Source organism: Coregonus clupeaformis, unplaced genomic scaffold (assembly GCF_020615455.1).
Source record: "Coregonus clupeaformis isolate EN_2021a unplaced genomic scaffold, ASM2061545v1 scaf0679, whole genome shotgun sequence".
NCBI lineage: Eukaryota > Metazoa > Chordata > Actinopteri > Salmoniformes > Salmonidae > Coregonus > Coregonus clupeaformis.
In genome coordinates this window covers 154,127-163,027 of record NW_025534134.1, presented here as the reverse complement: position 1 = coordinate 163,027, position 8,901 = coordinate 154,127, and the positions used below count along the sequence as shown (strand labels likewise).

General features: G+C 39.5%; 1 long non-coding RNA gene across 1 annotated transcript; it reads right to left on the bottom strand.

Moving 5' to 3' along the window:
• Window positions 1–951: 951 nt before the first annotated feature.
• Window positions 952–6,132, bottom strand: LOC123485417. Its single transcript, XR_006659000.1, has 3 exons — window positions 6,114–6,132; window positions 1,302–1,418; window positions 952–986 (listed from the first exon to the last, which is right to left on the bottom strand). It is a non-coding gene; the product is annotated as an uncharacterized LOC123485417 (long non-coding RNA).
• Window positions 6,133–8,901: the final 2,769 nt, after the last annotated feature.

Genomic DNA, 8,901 nt, shown 5'->3' with positions numbered 1-8,901 from the left:
TAGAGCTCTGTGTAGATCTTATTGAGAAGTGTTTGGTTTCCTTGTTTAGCGATCCCCTCAAATACACATTGAAACTTCTTCTTTAGATTAGATTTGAGTTCACATTGGCAAATCACAGCAAGCTCATCTGAATGAAGAAATAACACAGAGGATATTAATATTACGTCTGTTTTAATGCCTACAGTATTGTAAGACTGTCTTATAAAGTTTAAATTATAATCATTTATTCTCTTAACTGTCTGTATAAATCTGTAAATGTTTTCATAATGTATTACACACTGGTGTGACTGATTTATATCATTATTGGTATTATTGATGGCATTAATAATGTTCTCTCTCTCTCTCTCTCTCCTCTGTCTCTCCTCTTCTCTCTGTCTAAATTAATCAACACAACACATCCCTGCTGCTACTTGATGAGGTCACTAGGTGTTGTGTTAAGGCTGCTACAATATCATTGAGTTACACAGCTACTTTAGCTACAGCTTTTAAATGTTCTAAAACAGCATTCAACATGAGGCAGACAGCTCTTACTTTTCTCCAGTGTGTCAGCAAGCTCCTTCTGGTTCATTTTCCTCAGGACGTGCAGTGTGATCTTCAGAGCCCCCTCTCTGGCACTGCTCTCCTGCTTCTCATCTTCAGCATCCACCACTTCCTTATCCTGCTTCTGACTCTCAAAGCCTTCTGGGAGTTCTGGACTAAGAATCCTCTTGAACTTCTTCAGCTCCTTCTTCACAAATCTCATGATGTTCTCTTCAAGCAACTGAAATAAATCAAGTAAATAAGTTAAGCAAGAGACTAAATGTTTTCTCATTAACATATTAATGAATGATTGACAGATCAACTTTACTTGAGGTAAACGAAAACAAATTACATAACCAAAGTACATAACAGGACCACATACACTGAATATGGAGGCCAGGTCTGTTTGATGACTCTGGGAAGACTGACCACTGAGAATCTCTGACTCTGATCTCTCCTGTTGGTTTCTGTGGACAAAACATGAGATTACATCTCCTCATCCAGGGAGTACACACACACACACACACACACACACACACACACACACACACACACACACACACACACACACACACACACACACACACACACACACACACACACACACACACACACAGGGAATGTTGTGTTAGTTTAATATTGTTTCAGGACTATGAAAATGGAAAAAAGGTTTAGCCTATGGATTATGAAAACAACAAAAATAAATGGTAAAATGGGAGAGGAGAAATGACTAGAGACAGTGTTGTTTAACTCACTGACCATGACCCATGAGTTCTTCTTACCTTTGTTCAGTAGAAAAGTCTCCCTCTCTAAACTTCATAGGTAGATTCATAGACTGGTCACTCTTCATGGACACACAGCTGGGTACAGGGGAGGCTGGTCTCTCCTGCTTGATTGGGCTTCAACACAACAGAGACAAACATTACATCTCTCATCTACTCTGAGCTCAGATGGGGAAACATAAGAAGAGTTTCATTCAAAAACGCTATAAATCCATTTTCAGAAATGTTCGTAAATTAGCTTTTATTGTTTGAAGAAATTATGAAAGAGATTGGTGTGTTTTTTCACTATCTAATCATGGCATGGGGTTGTTCAATGACAGACATGTATTTGTTTAAAATCTATCACTTGATGGTTTCATTTCAGAGAGACAAATAATCATGTTTTTTTGCAAAATGCTACATACCTGCCTCACTCTCAGAGAAATAAGTAGTACTGCTAGGTTTTGCACAGTAATAATATATATCTGCCTCACTCAGAGAAATAAGTAGCACTGCTAGGTTTTAAACAGTCAAATGTGACCGACCGGCTCGAACTTATGTAGCAAAATATGAAATTGTGTTTTTTACATTGGATAAAAGTAGAGACTCGGCTAGAAAAAGGTATATCATACACTACAGTTGAGGAACAATGGGAAAGTAATTCTGCTTTGAAAGATGATAAACTTGTAACCTCAATTTTGAGAAAATGGCCTTTGAATGTTTTGGTTCACCTACTGGAGAGCTCTTCTTTATCTACAATGGTATTACTTTGGCAGATAATGTCATCCATCTAAATAAATAGTATATATATATATATAGTTAACTAAATGTATGGTGTTTTTGGTTTATGTCAGTTTCATTGTTTGTTATGCTATAAATTGTTATGTTATGGTTGTAAGTGGTAGAATTAACTAATTAATGAATTACTACTTTAGTAAGGATATACTTTAGTCAGTACTACTGCAGTTACTAAATAATTCCAATAGATGGCAGCATAAGACCATGAATGACATTTCAGAAGGTTAGTTTAGTTTTCTCCTGGATACACCACCACTCCCCTCACAGGAAAACTCCTGCACACGCTTTTACTGTCGCTTTCCACACTGCTAACGCAAGAGGAACGACTGAAAAAGCATTTAACACATTACTGTGAAATAATATAATGATGATTCATGTTTATTATTACCTGTTTTTATACTCATGTTTTGAAATCATACTTGATTACTATAATGATTATCAATAAGCCTGAACATTAATTTAGTCACCTCTGGTCGAGAAAAACGTATTTTCCTAGTACATTCATTGTCAGATTCATCAACCAGCAGCAAGCACTCTGCCTTCTAGCACAAGCGAGGGGCATGTTGAGGTACATTTGCTAACCGCAAGGGTTGCATGATGTAATTTATTGGTGGGCTGGAAGACGCACTCTTGTCTTATCTATTCCGAGGTTGTTTAATCGCAATATTAGATATTTAAAAATGCATGTATACTAGGGTTGAGGTTGGAGCATCTGACTAGTGATTATTTACCAGGGGTTCAACACCTGCTATAGTCACTATTTAATTGCTCTTCCAAAAGCAACACAGGCCTAATACGAGATATATAGCTAACTAAAGTAATGAGTGACCATTTTAGAAAATCATGGGACACATAGTATTTGGTTGCATGCTATTTTATGTCAATCATATTGCTGCTTGTAGCCTATAACTGATGTTTCGTGGTCTTATGCTGCCATCTATTGGAAATATTTAGCTATTAAAAGTTATTAATTCACGTACAGACATTGGTGAGGCAGCTGAGAAATAAAGTGTATTAGATCAGTCTCAAACCTGCCCCACGCCAATTGCTGGACTTTCACACAGAGGTTACTAGGTCACCCAATTCAAACCACATTTGAAAAATAAAACAAATGTGTCTTATTTATCAAGTGTTCTGTCTTGCTATTATACATATAATAAAATAACAATAAAATAATCAAAACACTATTTAATACTATAATTGTTTTTACTAAGATAATATTATTACTAAATAGTTTCTAAAAGTGTTCTAGGCTACCCTACCCTAGAATTAGGGGTTAGGGTTACGGCTAAAATAGGTTATAAGTAGGGTAAGAGTTTCTGTATAGCACTTTGTGACATCTGCTGGTGTAAAAAGGGCTTTATAAATACATTTGATTGATTGTTAGGTTTAGGGTTTATATGGCAAAAAACAGTTTGGGTTTATGGCACTCCTTGTGGCCGTATGTGGGTACTACATAACTCATTCATTACATTTACGTCATTTAGCAGACGCTCTTATCCAGAGCGATTTACAGTTAGTGAGTGCATACATTATTTATTTATTTTTTCATACTGGCCCCCCGTGGGAAGCGAACCCACGGGTCTCCCGATCGCGGCCGGCTACAACAACAAGGATCTCTAGTGGCACTAGACCACTGCACCACTCGGGAGACCTGACACTTCATGACACTTGCTAGGCTCATAATCTGAGGTAGCAACTGTGTCAGATCTACAAATCCATTAGCTAGACCACCCGATTAGACAACAATCACCCCATTATACCCATTTGGTTTGCAACTCAGTGAACCTGTGCAGCATTCATAACCTTGTTAATAATAAGTTAACTGAGGTAAATCTACAGGGTTAACGCTCACCAAGTAGCCTTAACCTTGTTAATAATAAGTTACCTGAGGTAAACCTACAGGGTTAACGTTCACCAAGTAGCCTTAACCTTGTTAATAATAAGTTACCTGAGGTAAACCTACAGGGTTAACGCTCACCAAGTAGCCGTAACCTTGTTAATAATAAGTTACCTGAGGTAAATCTACAGGGTTAACGCTCACCAAGTAGCCTTAACCTTGTTAATAATAAGTTACCTGAGGTAAACCTACAGGGTTAACGCTCACCAAGTAGCCCTAACCTTGTTAATAATAAGTTACCTGAGGTAAATCTACAGGGTTAACGCTCACCAAGTAGCCATAACCTTGGTAATAATAAGTTACCTGAGGTAAACCTACAGGGTTAACGCTCACCAAGTAGCCCTAACCTTGTTAATAATAAGTTACCTGAGGTAAACCTACAGGGTTAACGCTCACCAAGTAGCCGTAACCGTGTTAATAATAAGTTACCTGAGGTAAACCTACAGGGTTAACGCAGGCAGGTCTCATTGATAACAATAGTGAAGCTGGCATTGTGACGCAGAACAATGGACTGGCAATAGAACGTTCTGAAGGCGAGTCGGTGTCACGGAGCTCAATAGAACTAATAGGAGCTGGTAGGGTGAAAAATGCCCAAACATAAGGCTTGTTTTTTCGCGATTACTTCATAACCAGGGACAGAAGGTAATATTATGAAACTGGGCTCCATGGCGGATGCAATGAACTAATTTTATCAGAAATAAACGTTGTAAAAAATGTAACTTGAGGCGCCCCGAAAATAATATTCAAAAAGTTCAGTCCTTGGACACAGAGGGGTTAAACACTAAAGTTACCGTCCATCTAGTGAAGAGGAGAACCGGACAGAGGGATGGTAGGTAGCCAGCATCCGTCAACGAGAGAGGGAGAAGCCCTCCACGGTATTTAACAGGTGGAAGAAACAACCGGGAGCTCCATCGGTCCACAAGAAATGCAGGCAGCCGGTGATGATGTAGTGGTAGCTAGGATAACTAGGATGCTGCTGGTAGAGTAGCTAGCTTAGCTAGCTGTACCGACTAGCTTGGCTAGCTAGCAGGTCGTTCGTCTGTCCCTCGAGGATGATGACGAATCCGGTGAACCACACAATTAAACAAGAAGAGCGAGTGAAAAGGATCTGGCTACACTCATACTGTCACTGACCATTACGCAAAAAAGCTAATTGAACAATAAACTTCGGCGTCTCAACACTGTAACGAACTCCGTCGTTATTCCCCAAGATCACCTCAGTCCACTCTGCGCGTAACTGGACAATATGCTTGGCGCCAAACCGTACGTGGACGCGGACAGTTCTGTACGTGGACGCGGACAGTTTCAGAACGCGACATGAGCAGAGCCACACAATAAACTAAAAGCAGTCTTTAAAGTCAGGGAACATTAGTAATATTATTTTATTTATTATGTCAAACAAAAGAAAATCGTTTTTTAAAACAAGATTTTGAGATCTGGGCACGTATCCAAAAAGCGTCTCAGAGTAGAAAAATTGGTCCTCTCTCTCCCCAGACAGACTCATTTAATACTGGGTCGTTACAATATTTTGAGATCTGGGCCCATATCCAAAAAGCGTCTCAGGGTAGAAAATGTGTCGTATAAGTGCTGAGAATAAAGCCATGTTAGTCCTACTCTTATGGGTATAAATTAATGCTATGCATGAAGCCTCTTTATTCATAAGTGTCCCACCTAGTTGGCAGATATGTAGGACACCTCATGAGCTGTACTAACCAGTTAAGAGGTACCAGCAGGTGTCTTGATAATAGAAACATGCAGTGAGTCAGTGGTTCCTGTGCAACATGTAATTTCTTTGGAGCAGTGGTGACCTGTCATTCAGGGCAGAGCCCCACCTGTTTAGCAAATGCTCTTAACCAGAGCTATTTACAGTAAGTGCATTCATCTTAAGATAGCTAGGTGAGACAACCAGATAATACAGTCAAATATAGAGGATACCAACATTCAATTTCAGCTAAATAATGGATATATAGCGTTTTGCAATAAAAATCTAAAATCTATTAATTAAACATCTGAGAACAGTAATATTGAAGGTACCCATAAGCAACCATTTCTGATTAAAAAACACGTGAAAAATTGTGGAAATACCATTTAGGAAATAAACTCTTAATAATTCATAAACAAAATTGTCATCTCACCTCTTAGCTTTGGTGTCATGTTCCCCAGATAGACTCATTTTAGAGGCAGGGCCCCCCTCCTCTCTCTCCCCAGAGAAACTAATTTTAGACCACTGACCCCTAAACAGAGATCCAACATGTTGGCTGTAGTTAACACAGTAATTCTTGAATGTGAATTGTTATAATTTATTAATTATCTCTTACAAAACATTTACTAACAGACATATCGAAACAGTCAGGTGATTTAATGCAATCACATGAATATGTAGTTGTGACATCTCTTCACCATGGCCATGTCACACACTTATTTGTATTCATTAAAAGTCGGCCATTTATTATTTTTGAATCTGTTCTTTTCTAAACATATCTGAGAATGTAGACAGAAGGGCTAAAACAGGCTTGATTGATCTGGGGGGGATCAGTGATCTATACAGAAAGGTTTTTTGCAACAATTAAGAGATTTTATATTATTTAAAGTAGGCTAGGTTATAATGTATAACAGTTTTTTTGTTGTTGTGTAAAGCAGATCAAGGTCTATACCTCAGCCAGTGGCGACCCGTCATTCAGGGCAGGTGGCCTTTCCTGTTTTGCATGTTATTGTGGCATTAATACATGTCAGCATATCAGTTTGCAAAAATTTTTAAATAAAATATATACACTACTGGTCAAAAAGTTTTAGCCACCCTTTGCCTTGATGACAGCTCTGCACACTCTTGGCATTCTCTCAACCAACGACCCGTTATTCAGGGCAGGTGGCCTTTCCTGTTTTGCATGTTATTTTGGCATTAATACGTGTCACATATCAGTTTGCAAAAAAATGTAAAAATAAAGAAATATATATATATCATTGAGTTAATGTAGCCGCATACAAGCATGGTCTCTTTTATCTTGAGTAAGGCAGCTCCAAAATGCAGGTGTTTCAGCCTAGCTCAGTGCTTTCTGTGGTGGTGGGGCAAGCCAGAAGAAAATACGGAGCGCTGCTCCGTGATTGGCTCAGTGTTCTGTCACTCATGGGGACACTACATCACTGCCAAGTCTAAGGGTAGAGCTAGAAAATTCAAGCCCCTTTGGGTTCTGCCACAGAGTTACATTAGAAGTGCCCATCCAAGAAGGTCATTGGCCAACAGATAAAATGACGTCAAATCACATTATATCTACAGTAGCTTTGATTGAACTGATCAGGTCAACATCATACTTTCAAAATCTTAGCCAGCATCATCATGAATTAAGTCGACAATCTACAGGCAAATCCTTTTTAATCCTTTTCATATGAAGAGAAATAATGAAGAGAAATGATAGGACAGCTGTTGGGACTCTGCTGTTGGGACTCTGCTGTTGGGACTCTGCTGTTGGGACTCTGCTGTTGGGACTCTGCTGTTGGGACTCTGCTGTTGGGACTCTGCTGTTGGGACTCTGCTGTTGGGACTCTGCTGTTGGGACTCTGCTGTCGGGACTCTGCTGTCGGGACTCTGCTGATGGGACTCTGCTGTTGGGACTCTGCTGTTGGGACTCTGCTGTTGGGGCTCTGCTGTCGGGACTCTGCTGTCGGGACTCTGCTTTATGTAGGCCCTAACAGTTTGTGGGCACCGTTTGACACCGTTATAGTGCAATGAATGTATTGTTTAGTGTTGTGTTGTGGAGTGGCTTTGCTGGCATGCATCCCCCTTTATTTATGTTTTGCCCCACCAAGATTGACATGCTAAAATCACCACTGACCTCAGCTATAGCCTAGATGACCAGCCTAAACCTGTTCAGATCAGTTCCCATAACGTTATAACAGTAACAGTAGCAGGAGCCTAGTCCTGATACAGATGGAGGTCTATACCTCAGCTATAGCCTACATATCCTAGATGACCAGCCTAAACCTGTTCAGATCAGTTCCCATAACGTTATAGACCTAACAGTAGCAGGACAGAGCTTGTAGCCTAGGCATGGTATTTTACACACCATTTCAAACAGAGAACATCAGGTTTGTCAGCATGATAAGTGATCATAGCTCAAACCTACTCTGACTATTGAATGTCTGAAGTCGACCTAACCTTATAATAGTTTGTAGTTTAGCCTAGACTTACCAGGGTCTGCCCGTCTTTTCTACATATCAACACATTTATCCTACTTCTAATGTTACCGAGAAATATGTGCCACAGTTTCAACAGCCATTGTGTAACTGCGTAGGCTACACACTTACTTTCACGTTCATATGAGGAAATCACATAACTTCTTACAGTCGCTGGTGCAGCCGCCTGTTCTCTTGCAGATGAAGTAGCTTTTATAGGCGACTCATTCAACCAGCCTAAACAACAGTAAATAAAAGATGTCAAATGGTCAAAAGTCAATCCTGATATAGCCATGTACATCAAAGAGAGGTGTATTGCTACAGATGTAGGATCTTAATTTGAGCCAGTTTGCCACAGCAGGAAAATAATCCTGCAGCAACAGGACATTTTAATTATTATGGGAATGGCCGGCAGGGATGTAGCTCAGTTGGTAGAGCATGGCATTTGCAACGCCAGGATTGTGGGTTCGATTCCAGTATAAAAAAATAAAATGTATGCACTTCGCAATGTATGGAAGTCGCTCTGGATAAGAGCGTCTGCTAAATGACTAAAATGTAAAAAATCACCATGTAGAATTATGTGTACAGATGTAGGATCTTAATTTGATCACCCCCACTGCAGAATAACTTTCCCTCAACGCAGTAAATGTAAAACTTGTAGTGTATTTGAGGTTTTAAAAGGCTTCTGAAGTTTGTAATTTCCACTTAGAAATAGCAGACTTGAGTTTCCCTTACTAAAAATGTATCAACCGA